Source organism: Sminthopsis crassicaudata, chromosome 1, assembly GCF_048593235.1.
Source record: "Sminthopsis crassicaudata isolate SCR6 chromosome 1, ASM4859323v1, whole genome shotgun sequence".
In the NCBI taxonomy this organism is placed as follows: domain Eukaryota; kingdom Metazoa; phylum Chordata; class Mammalia; order Dasyuromorphia; family Dasyuridae; genus Sminthopsis; species Sminthopsis crassicaudata.
This window is the reverse complement of record NC_133617.1, coordinates 500062730-500089255: the sequence shown is the minus strand read 5'-3', so window position 1 is coordinate 500089255 and position 26526 is coordinate 500062730. Positions and strand designations below refer to the sequence as shown.

Here is a 26526-nt window from a genome sequence, read left to right as displayed (position 1 = left end):
TAGAGAATAGTGGACAAAAAATGTGCTTCTTGGAAAGGCTAGTGGAATGGAGGGCACAGAGATCCTTCCCAAACTGTTACTTGCTGATGGACTATGTAGAGCATCTCATTTCATGAAAACCCAGTCTACCCACTTTACATTTATTATTTCATTTCAGTCTTACAATAATACTGGGAGGCAGAAATTACAGATATTAGTAAGAAGCCAGTTTTACATAGAGGGAACTGAGGTTCAGAGATATTGAGGAACTTGACCATGGTCAGGTGACTACTAGGGTTCTTAATTTTACAAAGGAAAATTTTGAACCCAGGTCTCTCTATGTCTAAGTCTAATACTTTTTAGGTAGTAGCTGTGTAGGAAGACTAGTAATTTCTTCATCCAAAGTCATTGTTTTCTTAATTCACTCTCAAAAAATTATAGTGATAAGGGAAATAAAGGGATAGTAAGGATATGGAAGTTAGTGAAGTTAAGGTAAGAAAAATACAAAAGTATAAAAAATTCTAAGAGTATTTTTCTGACCTGTTTCATTCGTGTTAGAAGAAAAATAAAGCTGGAAACTGTGTTTAAAGCTGTCTACAGTTGCCAGATTTTGTATCGGAAGATTTGCTAAATTTGTTTAGGATTACTGAAGTCCTAGGTTAATTTTCCTGCAAAATAATAAGATTGCTTTCCAGGAAGACATAAAGCTGATTAGGCTTGGCCACCTAAACCACATTATTCTATGAATCTGGGTTATTCAGCCTGTCAGGATAAATTAGACAAAAGTAGCATAGGTTCTTTGGGCCTGGATTGAGTGACTTCAGTAGAGTTGAGGTAAGATTAAATTACTAATAGATTTTATTAAACTAGTGTAGATTAAGCTATGTTTGATGCATTGCCTGCACTGAGAGTTTAGGCAACAGTTTAATATAGATTGGGAAAAGATTTAACTAATACAAATTTATTTCCAATCTGCAGAATTAGATTTTTGTTTCCTTCTTGGGGTTCCTTCTCTTCAAAACCAAGATATCGTATGATCTACATTAAAATTCAATGTGTTTAATTCTTATATACTCATCTAAAGTGATTTTAATTTTGAGAAATTTGTAAAAAAAATTACATTTGAGAAATGTCTCCAATTTTATGAAACATTTAAAAAGAATAGTTGTCAAGAAGCTATTCTATTTTTAATGGAATGTGATTCGCTTTAAAAAAAAAAAAAAAAAAAAAAAAAAAAAAAAAAAAAAAAAAAAAAAAAGGTTTCCAGGAATGATTAACTTATCAGTTCAAATAATCATCATTTCTAAAAATCTTAACAGTTCATCTGCAGTCTCAATTTAACCAGTTTTTCAGCTGATCTTTTGTATTGATGACTAATGCACATATAATAGTTGAGTTCAAGTCCAGTCTGTGAAATGTATTAGCTGTGTGATCTTCTGTTTCCTCAGTTGTTAAAAAAAAGAAGAAGATGATGAAGCATTTTCTTCACAGGATTGTTGTGAAGATCAAATGAGATAATATTTGTTTCATAGTGCCTTGTACATACAGCTTAAAAGTGCTTCTCTTTTCCATATCCATATCTATATTTATATAAATACTTTGATATTAGCAATTTTTCAATTAAACATGATTTTGGCACACCATTTCCTTGGTTGAAAAATTCCAGTAAATGTTTTAGTCTTGTGGGAAATTGGGAGTACCAAAAGTGACACCTGTTTTTATTTTCATCTGCCAACATTATGTGATTCAAAAACAGCTTTCCTACAGCTGTTACATTTGATGATGAATGTTATGTAAAATGGCTTTGTGCATCATGGACATATTGTGATACTTAATTCTTTGAATTAACTGGTGTAACCCTTCCACATTTTCTTATCTTGTTCAATTCTTTTTTTTTTTTTTCTGTCCATAAACACTCTATAGGAAATCTACCCAAAGTAGTAGAGATCTTCTTCTTACTGATTTTACATTTCAGGGCTATACTTTTTGCATTGTCCCTTCATCACAATGAATAGAGTGGACTTAGTGTTGGTATCAGGAAGAGCTGAATCAAAATCTAGCCTCAGACACATATTTTCTGTGTGACTAAGAAAATCACTTAAAACTTTGTTTGCTTCACTTTCCTCATCACCAAAATGAGGAGTTATTGTGAGAATCAAATGAGATAATAATTGTAAAGCAGTACAGTGCCTGGAATATGGTAAACACAACACACACGTTATTCTCTCATTCTTCTGTAGACCAAGGCTCTACATATATTTGATCCCTTTTATGCACATACATCTATTTCATATCTTTATGCCATTTGTGATTCACAAATTGCTCTTCATATTGTTGCACCATCTAATTATACTCATGATGTGGTTTTCCATTTCTGTTTGAGTTATTTGTAATTTTAGCTCTAATGGATAAGATATTGGATTAGACTCAGGAAGAACTTGGTTTCAAACTGTTTCAGATTATCTACTAGTTGTGATATCCTGGGCAAGTCACCTAACTCTTTGCATCTAAATTTCCTCATGTATAAAATGAGAGAATTAGAATCACTGACCTCTAAAGTGTTTCTAGGTTTAAAATCCATGATTTTGTGATCTGTGACATGTCATGATATGCACCCATAATCGCAGATTTTCTAAACCTTTTTTCTCTAAAGCCTCCAATGCTTCCTTTCTACTTGCTTCTAATGAGAAAATTGAGACTATTACTCTCCCTCTTCTCTTTTTCTTGTCACCTCAAAATCTCTTGACATTATTTCCTATTTTCACATTCTTTTTCTAGTTTCTGATAATGATGACTTTCTTGCCAATAGTAAAAACTAATTGATCTACATGTGTCCTTGATTCCATATCTTCTAATAAATGTTCTTTCCCTAAGTCTCTCCCTCTTACTCTTTAATCTTCAATCTTTTGCTATTTATTGATTTTTTTTCCTACTACTTTCAAATCTGCCTAGAGCTTCAATAATTCTTAAGAAAAAAATCATAGAGTTCATTGAGATATTAGCCTAAATCGCCCCTTCCTTTCTCAGGCAAACTCCTAAAAAGTGCTCTGTAAACATTTATTTTACATTACTCTTATTCATTTCTATACACTTTGCTTTCTATCTTCCTATGTAATTGGAAAGTGTAATTGTTCTTTCCATAGTTACCCAGTGAGCTTTAGTTGCCAAATCTGACTTATTTTTTCCTTAGCCTTTTTTGCTGTATTTGACTGCCCTCCCCACCCAATACTCCCCTTCTGAATTTCCTGACACTATTTTCTTCTTATTCTACTCCCACCAGTCTTAGCCTTCCTTGTTTTTTTTTTTTCCCCTCTTGGTGGCTTATCTATATTATTTTCTTTTTATGTTTGTTTTTGAGGCAATTGGGGTTGTGTCATACATAGTGTCATACAGCTAGGAAGTGTTAAGTGTCTGAAGCCAGCTTTGAACTCAGGTCCTCCTGAATTCAAGGCTGATGTTCAATTCATTGTGCCATTTAGCTTCACCTCTATATTATTTTTCTTGTCCTTCCTTTTCTATTGATATACTATCTTGGACACCTCATCAACTCCTATAGTTTTAGTTGTCATCTCTATGTAGGTTGTCAGCTGATCTACATAGCCAACCCCAGTCTCTCCAGAAATTCAGTCTCATCATGCTAGTGTCCCAAAAAACATCTCAAATTTAATATATCCAAAATAGAATTCAGCTTCTTTCCCAAGAAACTGAACTCTTCTTCCAAACTTTCCTATTTCTGTCAAAGAGGGGTCATAACATCATTGTTATCCTGGACTCCTCACTCTTTTTCACTGAATATATCCATTCAATTGTTGCATTTTCCCATTTATACCTTTATGATATTTCTTGCATTCAACTCCTTCTCTGCACTCACCTTACTTTAGGCCTTCTTCACATCTCATTTAGACTGTTGCACCAGTCTTATAATTGTTTTTTTTTTGTTTGTTTGTTTGTTTGTTTTTGCCTCAATTCTCTTTCCTACTCCAGCTTATCTTCCATATGATGTGATTTCAAAGTGATTTTATTTATTTATCTGACCTTCACTTTCCTAGGCAATAAACTTCAAGGACTTTCCATTGTCTTTAGGATAAAATATAAACTCCTCTGTTTGGAATTTAAAACCCTTGACAATCTGAACCTAAAATTTTTTCAGTTCAATTCTTTGTTACTGCCCCCCACCCCCACCCCCAACAACTCCATTCCAACTGAATTCTGCAATCCACCCAAACTGTTTTCTTCTCTGTTTCTACATGCAACACTTGCCTTTCTACTGGCTATTTCCCTTGTCTGGAATACACTATTAATCAGTAAGGAATATTTATTAAGCACCTACTATGTGCCATTTTTTTTCCTGAGGCAATTGGGGTTAAGTGACTTGTCCAGAGTCACTTAGCTAGAAAATGTTAAGTATCTGAGGTCAGATTTTAACTCAGGTCCTCCTGACTTCAGGGCTGGTACTCTATCTACTGTGCCACCTACCTACCCCAAGTTCTGGGTGGGTGCAAAGGATAAAAACAGAAAATGAAAAAAGCACTCCCTTCAGGGAACTTACTCCTCACTTCTGCCTCATTGAACCTTTCTCTTCTAAATGCATGCTGTTCAAGTTCTTCATTATACATGAAAGCTTTCCTAATTCCTTCCAAATTCAGGTGCCCTGTCCCCTAAATACCTTGTATTTCTTTCCATCTTTATTGTATTTGTTCTCTTTTTAGTCTGTGTATATTTGTATAAGTATCTGCCATTTCTTCTGATACAATACAAATGCCTTGTTTCATTCATTGTATTTATATGCCTTGTACATAATACAATGACTGGCATGGCAGGAGTTTAAATGTATGCTTGTTGATTGACTATCTCTGTAGTCACTGATTATCTCCTATACTATGCTGTAGAGAAAGGATATTACAACTATGAGCAGTTTTGAATCATTAAAAGAAGTTCTTCACAATTGTCCAAATGTAATACATCTAGATTTCTCCTTACACACACACACACACACACACACACACACACACACACACACACACACAGTCATATTGATGAGAGTTAGGAAAGGGGGAACCCCTTTTGGTTTGGTGCAAGGATAGTCCAGTGACTGCGCAGAGTCCCCTGTAAAGGAATTTACAGGCTCGAAAACCTAGATTGATTTAAAAAAAAAAAAAAAAAAAAAAGGTTTATTGTAGGGTTTGGAAGTAAGATTAAAATGTAGGAAAACACCAGAGCTAGGGTGGCTCTGGTGGGCAGAAATTCTTGACATGACCAGTGTAAGGATGCCATGTTTGGGACCTCTGCAAAGAGTGGACTCCAGTCTGGCTTTTCTTATAATAGGGAGCTTTGGACAATCCAAAGGGGCCCATGGGTGGAATCCCAGGCTGGCTCCAGCCTGAGCTTCAGTCAGGGTTAGAATTTGAATAGAATTCAATGGGTTCTTAGATAAGGAAGAAGCTGTTTGTGGGGGTTGGGGAAACCTGAGCAGATAGTGGAGGATTGGGAAAAGCCAAAGCTAGCTCAGATCTGGTGGGGGCTGGGAAAGCCTGGATATCATTGGAATTCAAAAGGGTGCTTTTTGACCAGGATTTGTGAATCAAAAGATCCTAGCTTCTTCAGCCATGGTGGGGGAGGGTTGGAAATCAGAAAGGAATCTTAAAAGGACCTCAACCCCCATCATTTCACACATACATAAGTATACATATAGTATGTACACATATAGGTGTATGTGTTCACACATCTTGCACATATTTTATTAATTTAAGGTAAACATTATAATTTATGAAAGAGTTGTATTTTCAACATTTGTTTGAGAATAAGTTGTTTGCAATTCTGAATATATTTCCTCATAGAAATAACATTATAAATACATAAGTTTAGCGTCCAAGGGCAGCTTGTTGACCTCACAATGCAACTGAACTTTGTTGTACTAACAGGACTAAACTGCTCTGGGTCTGGAAAAAAAGAAGCCATATAAGAGATGAAGAAGAAGAGAAAGAATATTCCTTCTCATAAGAGCAGGCTTAGGCAAAATTTAGAAATATGTAAATTTTTCTCTTTAGCGTTCCCAAATCATTTCTGGTATACTCTCCCTACCTGGTGCTTTCATTCTCCTTAGACTTTTCAGTCTGTGAACACTATAATGTGGTGCTCTACCCACAATTATCTTAATCCCAAAGTCTACACAGCTCCCAATTACCAGCCTTTCAAAATTACCAATCTCTTCTCCTCAGTCAAAATTCTCACTGTTGTTTTCTCTTTGCCTCCTTCCCTCCCTCCCTCCCCCCCCCCTCTCTTTCTCCTATCTTTTTTTCCCCTTTCCTTTCTTATTTTTTGGGCGGAGGGGAGAGAAAGAGAGAAGAAGAAAGGAAAAATGGTTGGGATTCTGCCCCTTAAAAAGCCTTTTAAGGCTATTTTTCATAGCTTTTTACTTTCTTCTTCTGACCTTAAAAGATCCTTGGAAAACTACTGTTTTCAAAAGGCCTTTCAAAGTGGTGGCAGAAAGAGCTATAGTGGTGATGGTAGGAGAGAGATTGGTGGGTGGAGTGGATAGTAGTGATCATTTGTTGTATACATGGACCATTTGTAAACTGGCAACAGCATACAGTGTTCTATTAAAGTTACATGACATTGTGCCATTTTGATATCTATGAATATCCCATTTTATGTGCATGTCCTACTTTCCTGGAGATAATAAGTTGTTAGGGCCAGATCATTTTTTTTCATCCATGTATGTAATAAAGGCACTTTATATATATATATATATATATATATATATATATATATATATATATATATATATATATATATATATATATGTTATATATATGTATATATATATTCATTGAATTGAACATAATAGATATAATTTGTTAAATTACACATTGATCATAACGAAATCTAGCCCTTAAATGCTTTCATATTTATTATAATTTTGTTTATGATTAAATGATTCAAACATCAATTAAAACAAATCTTTGAATAGTCTTTGGATGTTATAAAAATGTGTTCAGATGTTTTTACATAATTTAGAATTTAATTTAATAACTCAACTTCAAAAACACTATTTCCTAGAATGGCAGGAACCAGATAAAAATGTACTTAGGAAATATTTAACAAAATATGTAAAAATCAGTAGAATATAGATAATGCTTATATGTACCATTCTAAGTTACTTTATGGATTTCAGTGATCTTTAAATATGGTAGTAGGCCTGTTTAGATTTGAGTTTGATACTGAAGAGGGGACCCTGCAACTCTGAAAATCCTTGAAGGAGAAAATCTCCTTCAACTCTGCCTCAGGGACTTTGCCCCAGGGACAAACAGTTTCCTAGTTATCTGGTCCTGAAATTCAATTCAAATTCTAGCTGGAAGCTGAAACCCAGCTAGGAACCAATTTGGGACTCCACCCACGAGCCCCCTTCAGCTTACAGCCAAAGCCCCCTATTATAAAAAAGCCAAACTAAAATCCTTTCTTTGCAGAGGTTCCAAACATGCCAGCCCTATGCTTGGCACACCAAGGGCCTCTGTCCACTGCAATACTCTTTACCCTCACCTATTTCCCTAAGCAGACTTTAACCTTACTTCCAATCCACAAAATAAACCTCTTTTAATAATCTAGGTTTTCAAGTTTGTAAATCCCTTTACAGAGAACCTCTGTGCCACCAGAAGAGAGTCCCCAAAACCCCCTACCCTTGCGCTAAATCCCAAGGGGTTGCAGGGGAGCCAAACCTCATCATTTGGTTCTCTGAACCCTGAACCTTCCACTAGACTTATCATTTAACTTCCTAACCACCAGAAACCCTAATCTCATTTTGGTTCCCTAAATCTCAACCTCATCAATAACACTACCCTAAATGATTATGTAAGTCCAAATACTACTTTAATATCTATGGAGAAGGGCAAGGAAGAGGAAGCTAGCTCTAAATGTATGAAACTATCATAATAATTTGAAGTTTGAAGTGGGTTTTTTCCTAAATTAGAATTCCTAGCTTACTTTGTATTTTTTTTTTTCTTTTGAGGGATATAAAGCTAAAAATGTGATTAATTGCTGATAGGTGAAATCAGACTCCCAAAGAATACATCACTAAATGTTAAAATGCTTCCTTTGCCTTCAAAAGAACTGACTTTCTTAAATCTATTTTGACAGCCCATTAAAAGCACTTGACAAGGTTCTCTTATTTCTTTGCTTACATTGTTAGGGACTGCTTATGTTAGGTAATTTAATAGGACAGCAAAAAGGGTGTCTTGATAGCAGTTTGCCTTCCAAATAAAAATGTACACCTTATTTCAGTGTGGTATTCTTTGAAACAATAGAATAAATGGCAGTTAATAGTGATATTAAGTAGCTCAGCATTTTATGTCTCCCTTTCACAGTTGAAACAAACATGATTATCCATGTTAGTATTTGGTTTGGTCTCAAATCTTAATTTAATGGAGGATTTTTAGAATAGCTGAATAGCATGAATACATTTGTATGATGGATGAAGAGAGAGAGAGAGAGAGAGAGAGAGAGAGAGAGAGAGAGAGAGAGAGAGAGAGAGAGAGAGAGAGAGATTGTGTGTGTATGTGGCACAGCTCTACCTATATATTAATTTTTATATATATATACATATATATATAAAAACAGACACCTGTCTATTAATATAGTTTCCGGATGTTGAACCTCATCATGAATTGTGTATTTCTATTCATTCATGTCAACAGCTATGAGGCAGTGGAAAATAATAGGCTAAATCAGTTGAAAAATAGTTATTCATAACTTGTAAGAATTTATCTAACAAAAAATAGAAGCTGGCAAGGGACAGCCATTAAGATTACCACTCTTAATATGGCTCTTTAAAATCACCTGAGAATTCAAGTTTGTTATTCTTTTTGGATCACTTCCAGCGATAAAATAGTCAAGAAAACACAAAAATGGCATCTTATTTTTCTCTATATATATAGTAATGCAAGCCATGCTGACAATGTCAATTTTCAAAAGTGTAGGAATGCAAGGGAATCAAATTGCAGTTGAGGATAGTTTTACCTCTCCTTTTTGACTATGAACATTGTATCCTGTTTGTAAAGCCACAAACTAAGTGCTGAAGTCATATTTACCTAGAGACTTCCCGTGTAGCAAGGAATTACTCTTTATCCAAGAGTTTGGGTTTTCCCTGGAGAATTTGATGTGAGGTCTCAGTATTCGAAGTATGTTAAGAAAAGCCTGCTGTAAATGAATGAAGGAGTGTGTACTCAGTGAAATTTTGTCAGTTGCCAAATATATGAATTTGCTGGCATAGTTCGTATCTATCCTACTTTGTAGGTCAGTAAAATACTGTTAATGCCTTGCTGTTAAGAATTCTTAATTTTTATATGTTAAAACAATTATAATATAAAAATAAGCTTTGGTAGGTAATATTTAAGAAAATATTTTCTTGAGAGAATATACGATGACCTGCCAGGTTTTGAATATAAACAATGTGATTCCTTAAAACACAGACACACACACACACACACACACACACACACACACACACACTAGACGTTTTTGCATTTGTCCTACTTTGTTTGATTATTGATAGGTCTAAAATTTGCTGCCAAATTGCCTCTTAGCCATTCATATCTTAGTGTATACTAAAGTTATTTCCTGTCTTGATTCAGGCCTTTGTGACCAATCAGTCTTTATCTGATCATTTGTCTATATATTTGATATGTTTTTATAACATTTTTAATAAAAATGTAAGTAATTTTAATGGAGTGCCAGTTAGTAGATAGCTCAGGCCTCTTTCTGTTGCTTAGGTTTTCACATTTGACATTCATTGGCTTCCAATATAGGTTGAGAATGAAAAATGAGTATTAGACATCTGAACATGTTTCCTTCCTTTTTCAAGTATATATTAAAGAGTAGAGGAAAAAATACTGGGAGAGTGAAAAATTGCTGACTGCAGCTAAACATAATTTTAATTAAATCAGTTTTATCAAGATATTTGAAATTGTTAAATTTAACTCTCATTGTCTTGGAATTTGAAGTATAATAGTTTATTCTCCTTTTGGTAATCTACATAGTCTTTCATTGCTTTTTTGGTTTGTTTTCAAAAGTTATAGGCAGATTTTGGGGGGTATCCTTTCCTACATTTTGGTATTGCCAGGTTTTTTGATTTATCATGTTGCTCTGGGAGACTTGTTATTCTAAAGTTATCTTTGCACATACTGTCTGCAAGGTCAATTACCTTGACTTTTATAGAATTTTGTATTACTTTAATGTTGTTGCATTTTGTTTTTCTTCCTCTAAGTTTTCCTACACTTCAGTACTTTTTGAGTTTCAAATATATTAATCTCTCTCTCATTTCTTTAGACAGGTGTTTCCATCAATTCAATTTTTTTCTAAGCTATTACTTGTGTTTTTAAAATTCTGCATGGAAGACTGCAAATTTTGACTTATATTCATTACTAATTTATTCTTTTATTGATTTAATTTCTCTTTTGAACCATTCTGCAATTTGTTGTCCTAAGCTCTCTTGGGAGTATACAGGATCTTTCTTTCATCAGTCATTGTTAAACTTCATTTATAATTTGTTAGGAGAGTTTGCATTCTCTATAAAATATTGCCTTGTTTCTTTTAGTTTTAGAAGTTCCCTGTTGATTAATCTGATTTATTGTGATCTTTCTTTTAACTTTTTCTCTTGATATTTTTTTCAGCCTTTGAAAAAATTTCCCTTCATTCATTCTGCTGGTGAATAATCTCCCTCTTTTCTAGTGAATAAAACTTTGAGGTTCAGGGTTGAATACACTGCTTTAGCCTTCTCACATATGGAGATAATAGGGCTCACTAGGCTGGGTCTCTTTGTCCCTTTAGGGGGACAAATGGGATTGACTAGCTGCTTTTCAGTATTTTCTTCAGCAGCCCATGTAGTTATGTTTTTGTCTCTTTTCCTTTCCTTCTCATGACCGGGCAGTTACACTTTTTAGAGGGTGGGGGGAATGTATATGATATTAGTGCAGAATCACCAAAGCTTTGGGTACCTTAGTATGTTATGGGCCAGAACTTGAAACAAGGTGCAAAGTAAGTGGAATTGATAGAGACAATGGTTATTTAGCATGATGCTTAACAGTTCTCTAGTTCAGTACAAGTACTTAGTACTTACTATACTTCCACAAGATTCACACCTTTGATAAGAGTTGTTCTTTACTGTGAAATCATACAATATTTGCCTTGTTGGAGATCCTATCTTCTTCTGTGGATTGATCTGTAATTATATCTGGAACATAGGTCTTTTTTTAAGAAGGAGGAGATGAAGATTGAAGGATTTTAGTGATTTAAAGGAACTGACTAATCTGTCACTCTCAAATATATTAATTTCAAACAACATATAGTTTGAAAATGACATAATAATCTGTTAGAAAGGGGGAAAGAAAATAAAAAACCAAGCAAAAAATGAGAAGTCAACATACTAACTATTTTTTTCCCAAAGCAGCATGTCATGGGCTTTAAAATGTTTTAAATTATTCTTATAAACTTCTGAGAATAAGCATCTGATTTGTGAATCCTCCTAAAAATTTCAAATGGTGAAGATTATTATCTTTCCCTAATACATCTATTAGTTCACTTGTTTGGGGAAAATTCTATGGCACTTTATAGTCAACCATTTTGGATAGGTGGAGGGGAATAAAAAGCCATTTAATTGGTTAAACATTTGAATGGGAAAAGGTACTGGATAATATTTTTAAAAGTATTCATAAAATATTTGTTTTTCCAAAGACTTTTTTTTCAATCATATGAATTTTAGGAACCATTATCTTTTTGTGTTTACCTTTTTGTAGACTACTTACTAAGAGGATAGTAGCCACTAGAAATCACTCAAGAAGGAATGAAATTGAATGATAGATTAATTGAAAGGCAATAAAGAGCATCGTGAGCATGAGTAGATTCCAACACTTTATAAACTTTATAAACTCTTTTACAAAGGAGAAATAGTATAAAGAATGTCATCAAATAAATGTTTGGCTGAAAAATAAAATGGGTTGGTTGTTTAGAGTAAGGAATAGTTTACAGCCTACATAGAATCCTCCATTAAATCAGTGCTTAATAAATGTTTGTTCAATAATTGATTAATCTTTAAGATATCAAGGAATCTCAAAAAAGACACCTAATACCTTGAATGAACCCTCCATTCTGCTCCCACCCCGAGCTACAGACTTATGGGAGGAAATGGACCATGGGTGAATTGCAATATATATCCTTGGAGAAAATAACCATACTCTTAGAAGAAGAGTAGATGAAGGAGGACAAGAAGAAAGGGAGTGAAGAATGATGTAGAAAAAACTTCTGGGTATTTTTTTCCTCCTAGAAAGCACTGGGCCTTATTAACAGTGGGTCCTGAGATAAATGGCATGCGAAAATTAACACATGATTTCATGTTAACTTGGGGGAGAGGGGAACGACTATTGCATTTTTTTTAATTTTTTATTATATATATATTTTTTATAATATTATCCCTTGTATTCATTTTTCCAAATTATCCCCCCCTCCCTCTATTCCCTCCCCCCGATGACAGGCAATCCCATACATTTTACATGTGTTACAATATAGTCTAGGTACAATACATGTGTGTAAATATCATTTTCTTGTTGCACAATAAACATTAGAATCCGAAGGTACATGCAACCTGGGCAGACAAATATTAGTGCTAACAATTTACATTCACTTCCCAGTGTTTCTTCTCTGGGTGTAGCTACCTCTGTCCATCATTGATCAACTGGAAGTGAGTTGGATCTTCTTTATGTTGAAGATTTCCACTTCCATCAGAATACATCCTCATACAGTATTGTTGTTGAAGTGTACAGTGATCTTCTGGTTCTGCTCATTTCACTCAGCATCAGTTGGTTTAAGTCTCTCCAGGCCTCTCTGTATTCCTCCTGCTGGTCATTTCTTACAGAGCAATAATATTCCATAACCTTCATATACCACAATTTACCCAACCATTCTCCAACTGATGGACATCCATTCATCTTCCAGTTTCTAGCTACAACAAAAAGAGCTGCCACAAACATTTTGGCACATATATGTCTCTTTCCGCTCTTTAGTATTTCTTTGGGATATAATCCCAGTAGTAGCGCTGCTGGGTCAAAGACTATTGCATTTTTAAAAGTAGCTATGAAAATAGGCTTAGAAAATGACATTGAGTCATGTTCAATTTTTGGTGATCTTATGAAATATAATGTCCAAACTATAATGTTTCTTGTTAAAGGAATGAAGTTGTTTTTTTTTTTTTTCCCATTTCTGTCTCCAGTAGATTATGGCAAACAGAAGTTAAATGACTTGCTTAGGATCACAAAGTTAATTAGTGTATAAAGCCAGATTTGACCTCATATTTTCCTGACTCCAAGCCAAGCATTCTATTTACTTAGCCATTTAGATGCCCCCTAGAAAATTAACCATTCCTCAAGATATAAATCTTATACCACCCTGACCTTCACTAAGGACAAGCACCATTTATTTCTCATTTCTTTATCTTTAGTCTACATTTTTGAGAATTACCACTGATGTTCTTAAAGTTTGTAAAACACTATTGTTTCACTGATTTTTACAATAAATAGTTGAATAGAGTATTAAGTGGTATTTATTCCTATTTTATAGCAAAAGGAAAAGAGACTTAAAGAGGTAACTTATATGATTATGGATTTAATGATAGCTAATATTTCAATATTATAATTTCATCCTTACTATAACTCTGGGAGTTATGTGCTATTATTATTCCCATTTTACAGGAAACTGAAGCATACAGCATTTAAATAACTTGCTCAGAACCACAATAATAATAGGTGTTCCAGGCTGAATTTGAACTCAGATCTTTCTGACTCTAAGTACAGAGCTCTTGTGTCATCTAGTTGCCTAGAGCTGAAAGTGATCTCAGAGGTCATTTCATTCAACTCCCTTTTTTGAGATTAGAAAACTGAAATCTTGTGAGTTTGAAGGGGTTGCCTTCACAGAGAGTAAATGGCAAAATTTGAATTTAAACTCCAATTTTTATAGTATTCTTTTTTTTCCCCAAACACTACTACTTTGCAAGTATTTTGCCCCTAGTCTCACTGATTACAGATATCATAGGTGAGGTTGGAACTCAATGTTTAGTCAGTCAGCTATCATTAAGTGCTTGCACTTTGCCAAATACTGGTTTTCTGAATGAAAAATCCATTACTCTCTCCACTGTGACACACTTCTAAATGAGAGCAAAAGATTCTTTGCAATAAACTCTCTTATATAAATGTCTGTACATATATATATATATGTATATATATATTCAAATGTATTTATATATATTAAAACAATACATATATTATTTTTCAAAGGAAAAACAAGCCCCTACAATATCCTCTGAAAAAGTTAGATATTGTTAACTTGTTACTTGAATCTTTATATATCTAAAAATACTCACCACCTATAAATGATGATTTTTTTGTGGGCAGTGTCCCTTCTCATTTGAAATTTACACATGCAAGTTGGATCCTATGAGGGCAATTGTCACAAAGTGAAGGTACTCTGTGGGCTTGATCAATTGCTTTTCAATCATATCTAACTCTTTTAGATATTGAAATGGTCTTTGATTTAATTTATAGATAATGAAGCTGCCCAAGATCACACAACTAGTGACTGGGACTAGATTTGAACTCTGGGTAATGAATCTTTCTGGCTTCAGACCTGGCACTCTATCCACTGGACCACTTACTCCCCCTTTCTCTACCATCTCTGTGGTACAAACTACTAAAATCATTGTTCACAAGACCCCATTGGTATATTGTCCTTTATAGTGAGCCAAAGCATACTATTGACTCAACTCAGACATTTACTGAAATGGTCCTTTTCCAAAACATGCACATAATAGCAAGGGACAGAAAGAATACACAGATAGTACTCCCTAAAACAAATCATATATTTGTGTGGCTAAAAGCAACTCATGATTCTAGTGCTAAAGGGTCTTTTTCATAGTCTTCCCTTCTTGCTTCCTCTCAGTCTTTAGAAATACAGACTAACTGCTGGGCAGTCACTCATCTAGCCTTCTCTGCTTCTCCACTGCTTCTGCAGTCACTGGTTGTGCTGATTCCTTGTACCACAGGGCTCTAACGCTACCACTTGGGCCTGGTGTTCCTAATCAGCAAAGTTTTCCTTAATCTTCCAGTATTCAAATCACTCCAGTCTGCATACAGTCCTGGAGGTGAAAGTTCCTATAGTTCCTGCAGAGGCTCCAGCCAGATCCAGCTCACCCCAAGGTTCCCTTCTTAGTGTTCCTGTGGAGCTACTAGCCAGGAGGTGTTTGCACTTCACATGAGTTAATCCACAGCTTGGTTCTTAATCAGATCTTCTTGGATTGTGCCAGGAGGACCCCTGTTCTGCCTAGTCTTCTTGATTTTTCACCAGCCTATCTTTATCCTGAGATGCAAATTTGTTCTATTTGTGGGGGAAATCCAAAGAGCTTGAAATTTACTGACCTACTCTGCCATGTTCCCAGAATCCTCCCTCTGAACCTCTCTATTTTTGTTAAGAGTACACTATTTCACCGGTGGGGTCTGGCAGTTTGAACAAGATCTAGACAAAACTGGAGTGCCAGTGAGAGATGTCAGGACTTCCAAAGCCTAAAATGGCAATTAATGTGTATTCAACTGCAGTAATTAGTGATAACTTGAGTCAATATGATATTCTGGCCTGGATCAATGAATCTCTGCAGTTGAACTTAACAAAAATTGAACACTTATGTTCAGGTGCTGCTTATTGTCAGTTTATGGATATGCTTTTCCTTGGTTCCATTGCTTTAAGAAAAGTGAAGTTTCAAAGCAAAACTGGAATATGAACTCATTCAGAACTCCAAGATCCTACAAGCAGGTTTTAAGAGAATGGGTGTTGACAAAATAATTCCTGTGGACAAGTTACTGAAAGGAAAATTTCAGGGCAATTTTGAATTTGTTCAATGGTTCAAGAAATTTTTTGATGCAAACTATGATGGAAAAGACTATGACCCTGTAGTAGCTTGACAAGGCTAAGAAACAGCAGTATCCTCTTCCCTCATGACTCCAATTTTGAAAAAGCCAAAAAAAAAAACCTCTTGGTACCAGTGGTGCCCATTTCCACACAGAGAACCATAGCACCTTCCAAGACAGGCCCTAGCATGGTCAGAAAGAATACAGGTATGGGAAAAGGAGATAACGAGTCAGCAGAATTAATCCAGCAGATGAATGTAGTGAAGCTCACTGTTGAAGACTTAAAGAAAGAGACCTCTTCTACTTTGAGAAGCTAAGGAATATTGAACTGATCTGTCAGGAAAAGGAAGGGGAAAGTGATCCAGTGTTGCAGAAGATTATGGAGATTGTCTATGCCACAGATGAAGGAGATCCACAAGAGGAGCAAGAAAGAGTATTAATAACCCATGTACTGTACCAGTAGAGTAGAAACATCTAAATTTTTAACCCCAAATCATGTGCTTAACTGTAAAAGACTCCCTTTTATTATATTTAGAGGACTCATTGGTTTCTTTTCATAAGCAAAAAGTACCTCTTCTTAAAGTGTACTTTGCAGAAGTTTCATTCTTTTTCCAATGGGTTTTGAGTCAGAAGCTTTTATCTTGTGGCAGAGCAATACTAAGGTTCACTTAGGGAACAAAGAGGCAGACCTTTAGAATTCACTATTTGTTTGCTGGTTAAACACATTGATAACTGAAAAAAGTTGTTTTATATAACATTTGAAAACTGGAAACTCAAAATAGAGAAATGTTAGGAAAACTCACAAAATGGATTAACTAATGTAAAATCTCAGCATAGAACTAAATAAATGTCTTAAGAGTACTTAAAAATGTTTCCATGTGTCAAATTATAAAATGTAATGGGACAGGAGATTCTGTGTGCTTCATATTGTGATTAGAAAAAAACTAACCTTCCTTATACATGATTCTCTGAAGCGTTGTGGTACTCTTCATTGTAACAGGCATAAAATTGATCAAAATGCAAAATAAAGACATTTATTCTAGAAGAGTAGAACTATCTTAATCATTCATGTTTGCAACCCTAGAATCATATTTAATTCCTTATTCTACCTTCTCAACCCCACCTCCCCATATTCAGTCTAGTCTCAGTTTTTTCCTTCTTTACATCCATCAACTCTCTTACATCTGTTATCTTCTCTCCTTTAGACTATCATCACTCTAGTTCAGGTTCTCATTCCCTCTCATTTGAAATGGTACAATTGTCATCTAATTAATTTTCCTATCTTAAGTCTCTCACTTCCATAATATAGAGGATCTTAAACTTTTTGGCATCAGGGACCCCTCGGATAATCTAATGAAACTCATAGACCCCTTTTCAGAATCATGCTTTAAATGCACACAACTATATATGTATATTCACAAAGGAAACCATTTAAATTGAAAAACAGTTGTCAAAATATTACCAAAACAAGGTTATGAACCTCAATTTAAGTACTTTTGCTTCAACCATCTTCCTTACAAAAATCACATTGATATTCTTAAAATAAAAACTCTGACTGTTATTCCAAAGACTTTGGTGTCTTCATAGAATAAAGCACAAACTCTTCTGACATTTAAATCCCTTCATAATCTTTCCAGGCTGATTATACATTATTTTCATTCACATGCTCCATGATCTAACCAAACTGGCCTACTTTTTGTTTGCAGTTCAGTGACATTGCTTCTCCCATATCCATGCCTGGAATACTTTCCCTAACCTCCACCCCTTTGGAAACCTTAATTCCTTTCAAGACATTTTAGCTAAAATTCTACCTTAGAAGTGAACTCTTTCCTTTTCCCTTTAGTGTTTAATATTTCTCACCTTTCTGTTACTTTATATTATTTGCATCATATTTCTTGCTCTGTGTACGTTTCTCTGAAATAAAAAGTAAGCTACTTGAGGTTGTGATATGTTTGTTTTTGATGTGTATTTCCAGTACTTAGCATAGTGTCTGGGATATAGTAGGGACTTACTAAATGTTTGTTGAATTGAATTATTGTTATCATTTGAAATAATCATTCCTATTAATACTTCGATAATCATTGAGAAATCAAAGGTTTGATTTCCTGTAAAAATCTGTTCACATCTGGTCTTTCCTTCACTGTCAATCATTGAAAAATTCTGCATATAGTGAAGATAACTTAAGCATAGTAGGAGTGGTCAGCATTCATGTGAATAAAACTTTGTCTTGAGTCTCCCCCCATATTTCATCTCATTTATGTCAGTAGCATAGAATTAAAGTCCAAGAAAGATAGAAGCCCCCAAAGTATATTGGGAATAATTTCATTCATAAGTATATTTTAATGAAATATATTTTTTGATCTCAAGAAATATACAGCAACAGTGTAAGTTTCTAGAAAATATCCTATGAAATGTGTTGGAGGATTAGCATATTTGTTCATACTCTAAGCTAGATCATCTATTTTCCTGCAGCATAAACATAGCAGGGGATAGAACAGTGGACCTAGAGTCAGGATGATGAATTCAAATCCAGATTCAGATATATATTAGCTGTGGGCAAGTCATTTAATCTCTTTCTTCCTCTGTTTCTTCAATTGTAAAATGGGGATCACAATAACATTTACCTCACAGGGTTGTTGTGAGGTTTAAAATGAGATATTTGTAAAACACCTAGAAAGTGCTGAATATTTTTTCTTCTGCAAATTTAAAAATCACATAATTGATATTGCCATTGTAAGAGTAGATATTTAATTTAAGAAGGTTTTTATTTTCTTTCTCTTCTTCACATACAGCTGAAAAAGAACGGATACAAGAGATCAGGGAAGCTTTGGAGAAAAAGAGAATTGAAATAGTAAAAGCAATGAAAAATAGTTTATAGAGCAGTGATAAGTGAAAACCTTGGTCAAGGTTTTTGTCACTGCTTCCAGCTCACAAGTCTGTGGCCAAAAAAGGTTACAGCTTTGGCATACCTAGGCCCCCAAGGAACAAAGAAGATGTTAATAAGCTTTCTTTGGGCCTGATTCATATTCCCTTAATATTCAATCAATCAATGGCATTTATTAAATGTTCACTATGGCCTGGTAATATTCTATTTACAGAATAACAGACTACATGAATGTTTTTAGCCTTGAGAGTTCATGGTATCAATGTGGGTCTAGAAGGTGATTATTTTTCTTCAATCTAGTATCCTCTTTTTGATTTAGGAAACTTATGTGACTATAGCTTTTTATTCTTTTTTCTGTTCCTCCCATATTTCACTTGATATACTGGGTTAAAGTTCATTTTTAAAGTGTGATATTTATCTGTTACTTTTTCACTTATTGAAAGTTCATGAAGCACACATTCATCTTAGGTTTCTGCTGTATATCAAAGGCATATTTGTAGTGGTGATAGTCTGTGAGCCTGAGTTGATTTCTAGTACAAAGGTAGCCTCCAAGACTGGAAAGCCTGAATTCAAGTGTGACTTTGGCATTATATTGGTTGTTTGATCCTAGGCAAGTCACCTACCTTTTTGAAGACAGCCTCCGGGAAGCTCTTTAACTGTACTTTAGAAAAGAGGCCTGAACTTGGAATTAAAAACTGTGTTGTGAATTCTCCTTCCCTCACTTACTCCCAGTATGACCTTTCCTTTTTTAAAAATTGTACATATACAGCTGGATGGGAAATTTAGTTCAACCATCTGAAGCCCAGACAAGTAAAGTGCTTTGGCTAGGTTTGTTGTTATTAAATGGCAAAGGTAAAAGTCACACCCAAATCTTCTGGTTTAAACTTCAGCATCATTTTCCCTGATTACAAGATAAAGTAAAATGGAATGTTCTTTTATTTCTGTTAAAATGTGTGATTATACTGCTTTAGAATAAGTGCCAAGGTGGATGACATTTTAAAACAGCTATAGCCAATATATTCACGAGTAGAAATTATATACTAAACAAAATTTTTTCTGATGACACTGTTGTTTATATAAAATCCAAACACTGAAATGTTGAAACTAAATTATGTGCTCAGCCTTCAAATTAAATCTAACCAATCCCCATTTGTGCTTACTCATCAGTTGTGGAGAGTTAAATATTTGCTTGTGAAACTGAACTGCTGCCTGCCAAATGTGTTTCTTGTAGTTTCTTCTCCATCTCTCTTTCCCCCCTCCCCCTCTTGTATTCCCTCTTCACTTCTCCTTCCTTCTCTGCCAGGGACTTTCATGCTGGTAAAGGAGACTGCTAAAAATAGTTAACTTCATTGATATGGGAGAATTCTGTTAAAAATGCCTGAAAAATCCGAATTAATCATTTAAAAAATATTCAATAGCTGACAATTATTGAACACTAAGATTTTTCAGCACAATTTATATTTACATTATTTTATTTGATTCTCATGAGAGCTTAGTATTATAGGCATTATCATTATTCTGATTTAATATATGAGCAAACTGAGGCTCATGAAGGTTATTTGACTTTTCCAAAATCATACAACTGATTCAAGTGAGAAATGCAGTGCAAATCAAGATCCTTCTTGATGTCAAACTCAAATGTTCTTTCCACTTTTCCACATTGTCCCTCAGTTTTAAGTCTAAATGGTGAAATTGCTAACATTGTATTAGCAAGAAAAGATCCTGCTTTGTTATTTCTTTCTTTATCTTATCCCCTGACCGAGAGTATTCCCCAAGATTTTTTTCCTGGGACTCTTTTTTTTCCCTGAATATACTATTTTGATCAGTGATCTCATCAGCCACCCTGGGAATCCAAAGCTATCAACTCAATATATATGAACCAGGTCTGTGTAATCAGCCTTAATCTCTTTTCTCTAGAGTATCCCTACTCTGAATTCTCTTAGAAACCTAACATATCCAAAACTGAACACTTTACTTTTTCCTATTCCCAATCCTTTCCTCTTCACAAAATTTGTTTATTGTTGAGAGTACCATCATCCTCTTAGATTTCCAACTTTGGTGCCATTTTTGATTCCTTATTCTAATCCATACCATATGTCAAATGTTTTGTCAAGCCTTATTTCTACTTTCACATTTAAATTGCATATATATGTGTGTGTGTGTGTGTGTGTGTGTGTATACACACATACACACATATATCTTCCTCTTCATTCATACAGCCACTAACACCACTATCATAGTACAGACCCTTATCATATCTTGCCTAAACCAATGAAGTAGACTTTTTATTGGTATTTTTGATTCAAATCTTTCCTGTCTATTTTCTAGTCAGCTGTCTAGATAATTTTCCAACAGTTCAGATATAATCCTTTTGAATACCCTTCAGTGATTCCCCATTACCTAAAGCTTTGATCAAGTATAAAGTCCTTTGTTTGGCATTTAAAACCTTTCCCACACTGATCTTTTCCTGCTTTTTAAGTCTTCTTACCTTTTCCTCCCCTGCATTCATGCTGTGAATATACTTACTTGCTGTTCCTAATGCACAACACTCCTTGTGTTTACATTGAATTTCCTCTATACCTGAAATGCTCTCCTTCCCTAACTCCATTTCCTTAACTTGCTTCTCTAATTTTCAAGATTCATCTCAAATCCCACTTTCTGCAGGAAGCCTTTTCCAAATCCATCCCTTTCTGTCTTCTCTTTGAAATTACCTTTTGTTTACTCTCTCTTTTTTTTAAACACATTTACTTGTTTTTGTATTGCCTTCCATATTAGAATGTGAGCTCTCTGAAGGCAGGAATTATGTTTTTGTAGTTCTTTGCATCTCCCCCTTGCTTAGTACAGTGTTTGGCACATATTAATGCTAGATAATAAATGCTTATTGGCTAACTAACTGAATAATGAAATGAAAAGAAACAGGGTGTGGTGGAAACAATGTTAGAGTTGAGAAGAACTACTTTTCAATTCTGCCTCTAACCCTAACAATATGTCTCTGTTCATGTCCCTTAACTTCTTTCAACAACAGTTTTCTTATCTGTAAAATATTTATCTCACAGAGTTGTTGTAAGGAATAAATGAAATAATCTGAGTGAATTACTTTGTATACTTTTAGATATATAAAGTCAGCTATGATGATGATGATAATGGTGATGAATAATCATAATTTTATTTCTTGCCAAAGTTCAGTTAGGTAAGAGTTGGTGAGCCTCCAGTTACAAATAGATAAGAATCATTGTTTAGATACTTGCTGTAAGATGATTCAGGAATTCATTCCAAATTACTTCGAATAATCTGAAACAGCATGTTTCAAATGCAAAGAGAATTTTTATTCAAATACAATAATATTCAAAGAGTGATAGCTTGAGTTAAAGTTTTTCTTGTTTATTACTCCTTAAGGAAAATTTAAGAAAACACTCCTCCATGTTTCTCTTTTCTTGTCTCATCCTTCCCCAATAGGTAAATCAACTAATTTTTAGTGTCAAACAGAATAGCTCAAGAATGGTTTTTGTATTCATCCAGGTCAAATTCAAGTTTCAAATTCAAACTTGCTAACTCAAATTTAATATTAGAACAAAAAGAAATGCTTCTAGGATATCAGACAACTAACAAAAAGAAATTTGCTTAGCTGTAACAAGGAAAGGTTTTTAAGAAGTGACATTGTTTCAGTTAGGCATTGCTTTTCTGCCTGTGTTGTCCATGATAATTAGCTCATCAGAAGCTTGAGGAACTCTGTTTTTTGGTATCTAGACAATGAAAAAGTTACATCAATAACATAAACCAAGGTTATTTTGGGGTTTGGGAGTTCAAAGATTATTTTAATATATTTGTAGGAAAAAACTGTTTAATCTGCATAAGATTAGATTTTAGGATTTTGCATCTATCATAGTACATTCTTTTGGGGCAAAATCTTAAGGACAGAATACCTTGAAAGACAAAGGAAAAGACCCCTTTAGGTCAGCACATGTGCTTTACTTGCCATGTTCACAGGTTACCCTCAGCTTCCCTAGAAGGTAGTGGATATATATATATATATATATATATATATATATATATATATATATATATATATATGTGGGAGAGAGGACAAGGAGGGGAAAGGAAGGGAGGGGGAGATAGACAAGTAAAGAGAAAGAGAAAGATAGAGACAGAGGTAAAGAGAAAGGGAAGAAGAAAGAAAGAGAAGGAAGGAAAGGGAAGGAGGGAGGAAATGAGGGATGGAAAAAGACAAGAGGGACAGACAGAGAGAGGCAGAGACAGAGAAAGACATACAGAGAGAATGAGAGACAAAGAGAGACAGATAGAAAGACCAAGACAAAGAAAGAGGCAGAAGTAGAGAGACAGGGAAGGAGAAAGAGGAAGAGAAGGAAGGAAAGGGAAGGAAGGAGAAAATAAAGGATCTAGAAAAGGAGAGGGAAAGAGAATTCTCATAGTTCTAGAAAAAATGAATTCATCTCTCCCTTAAAATTTTAAAGTGATGCATCCACCACCAGTAAATTCCTCCCTTTATGTGAAATCCTCTTGAACAGCATTTGCCACATTGCTCCATGTCTGCAATTCAGATAAGGTCTCCAGGCTCTTTTCATGTGCTCCAGTGCCTTGCAACAAAAAGTCCCATTTGACACAATTACAAATGGCCTGTCAAATACCATATAAAATCCCAGTTTCCTTAACACAATATCTAAATAACTCTCCAGTTCCAGTCTTTGAGAGGGCTGAGGCTTAGCACAGTTGTTGGGCTGAAGATGACCAATTTCCCAAATATTTCAAAGATGCCTAGAGAGAATTTATTCTCCCCTTCCCCTGAGGCAAAGGGAAATACCTCATGCTCAATACCACCAGGAGCCACAGGCCACCAGAAGCCATCAATGGCTCACCTGTCTCTGCACTCATCCTTTTCTTACTTCACTGAGGCCATTCTGTTTTAATATTGCTCCACTTACATCAGTTTTAAAGAAGAGGGGGAAAAAAGAGGAAAATGAGGGGGGAAAAAGAGGAAAATGAAGGGATAAAAAGAGGGAAAGGAATGCCCAGGTGCTTTACAGGAGGAAAACACCAACATTTCTTTTATAATCAGTCAAATGATGTTACTGAATTCAGACCTATCTTTAATTGGTAACAATACAACTGAAATGGACCATTTATATAAGGGAGGGAAGACTATCAGGTCCAGAATTCCTATGGCTAATTATTTCAAAATCTCAGAAGACTTAAAAATAAAATATAATAATTATAATAACCAATTAATCATTTAGAATAAAACAAAAGTTATAGTTCCTGCTACTTTTCTTGCATTATATTTCCTTCTTAATATCCCAAATTTAAGCAGCTGAAATTTTTTTCAAGTGTACTATTCTTTTCAAGCTTTTGAAGGATTTGCCTTTTATAGGAAATCTGCATTTCATCATAAAGATAGAACACAACATCCTTGGCTTAGTTTTATATGCCACAAATTTGGTCTCTTTTTTATTACTGTATGCTTAGTAACTAGGAAAGACATATTTCAGCAACTTTTTTCAGACATGAATATATGTATAAATATATTTATATATGTAGGGGAACAAGAAAAATGGTTCCTTCATAAAGCAGTGTTTTGAATGCCATATTTAAGTATTTTAATTAATCTGTGCTTTCATCTGAAGGGGCATTGTCACCATCCATGCATATTTCATTTCCCCCCCCCCAACCTTACATCTTCCTATCCTATATAATTCTGAAATGAGTTTTTTCCCCTCTAAATCCTCTGGTTTAGACCCCTCCATGACTTTAAAGATCTTTTGGTTATTTTAGTATGTCAAGTACTGTGTGCCATATGATTAATATTGTTTTTGTCACAACAGTCAAGATAAAGATAAAGACTAGTTTTTTAAAATAAATGTTTGATATAATCTTTGAAAGAACATCTGATAAAATAAGCTAGATGTTCTATTGATTACGTTCCCAGAACAAATCATATTTCCAAGGGAAATTGTTTAGAAAGTTCAGCCAATGGAACATCCAGCAAGAAAATAGAGCTGAATAAATCAATGGTTAAAAAAAATACTTTTATAAACAAGTTGAATATGTAATATCATTTACTCATTTTTAATCTGGTAATAGAGATAATGGAAATCTCAGATGAAGCTATTTAGTATTTGGACTTTTAAAATTAGTGTGCTTCACTTTTAAACAAGCCTCACAAATAAAGGTAGCATGGCATAATGGACAGAGAAGAGAGCTTGAATTCAGGAAGAAAGATGGATACTCAAAGCTTCCACCTCTGATACTAGTTTTTATATGGACAGGTCACAACTTTTAAGTGCTTCAAGCAACTCCCTAAGACTTAACCTAAATTATAGACAGATTGGGAGTTGCTGTTAGTAGAAGGAATAAGTTCATCACTTTCCTCTTGAAATAAGTCACCCTTTTCCTTAGTCACCCTCCCCACCTACTTTTCACCCCAATTACTTTAGTATGTCACTGTCTGAAACCACATAATGGAAAGTGTCTGACCCATTTGTGATCCTTGAATTCTTATATTTGGTTCTTTTGCCAAAGAAAAGTCTAGAAATAGTGTTTATCATGCTCAGAGTATAAAGCAGTTGAAATCATAATTTAGAGACATGTTTATTATAAAAATGCAATTGTTGCAGCTGGGTGACTTACCCTTGAAGCTATTTCATGAAATGTTAAACATAGGAACAGATCTACTTAAATAACATTTTAAATCTCTTTTTAAGATTCTTCTTTTCAATTATTTCACTTGTGTTTGATTCCATGAACATGGGTTAAGTGCATTTCATATGTAAGGATCTGTGTCAATATTTATCAAAAATGAAAAGATATCATACCCTATCTTAAAGGAAGTTCCCTTAAAGAGGATAGAGAAGAGATTTTACACACACACACACACACACACACACACACACACACTCCTATATAAGACTGATTTTCCATTCTAATTTTATCATCCTGAGATTTAGATATATCTAGGGACATGTTTTGATATTTTCTTTTGCAATAAAATTGCAACTTCTTTTGCACTTTCACTCCAGATCATTATTATTGAACTAGAATAAGCTTCTTTCCCAATAGTAATTACTTTTAATTCTCTATATCAGGAATTCTTAATTTTGGGTCACAAAATTTTACACATATATCTTCTAATGTCCTACTACTATCATTTATCATTTATCTCCTTCCTCCTCTCTTCTTCCTCCTTTCCCTTCTCCTCCTCCTTCCCCCTTCCTTCTTTTTCTTTTCCTCTTCCTCCTTCTCTCTTTCCTTCACCTTTCTCCTCCTCTTTTTCCTTCTTTTTTTCAGAAAGCCTGATAATTCAGCATGATTTTCATGTGTGCCTTAACTCTTTATCTGATAATTTATGATTTTGAATTTTTCTAATGCTTATTATAATTTGCCTTTAGGATCAAAGGATGATTTTATATGGTGAGGAAATCTCTAGATTTGGAGTCAGAGGGCTTGGGTTTGGAAATCCACTTTTCTACTTACTGTTTATCTTAGACAAGTCCCTTAAAGTTCTCTAGGTCTCAGTTTCCTCATCTATTAAATGATAAATTGAACTAGATACTCTCTAAGGTTCATTTCAACTCTAAATCAATGATTTTAGAATCTGTTTGCTTTTCCTTTAACTTGTCTGGCAATAGTCACACAAAACTAGAGAATCAATTCTGAAAACTCTTAGTAGTCATATAAAAAGCTACCAGTTTATTGACATTTCAGATAATTGAA

General features: G+C 34.4%; 1 protein-coding gene and 1 pseudogene across 2 annotated transcripts in view; both read left to right on the top strand.

Annotated features, from left to right (window-relative positions):
* SNCAIP (synuclein alpha interacting protein) overlaps positions 1-26526 on the top strand; it is a 213240-nt gene that overhangs the window by 26761 nt on the left and 159953 nt on the right. The window lies entirely within an intron of this gene.
* Positions 12915-22811, top strand: LOC141550642 (microtubule-associated protein RP/EB family member 1 pseudogene; annotated as a pseudogene).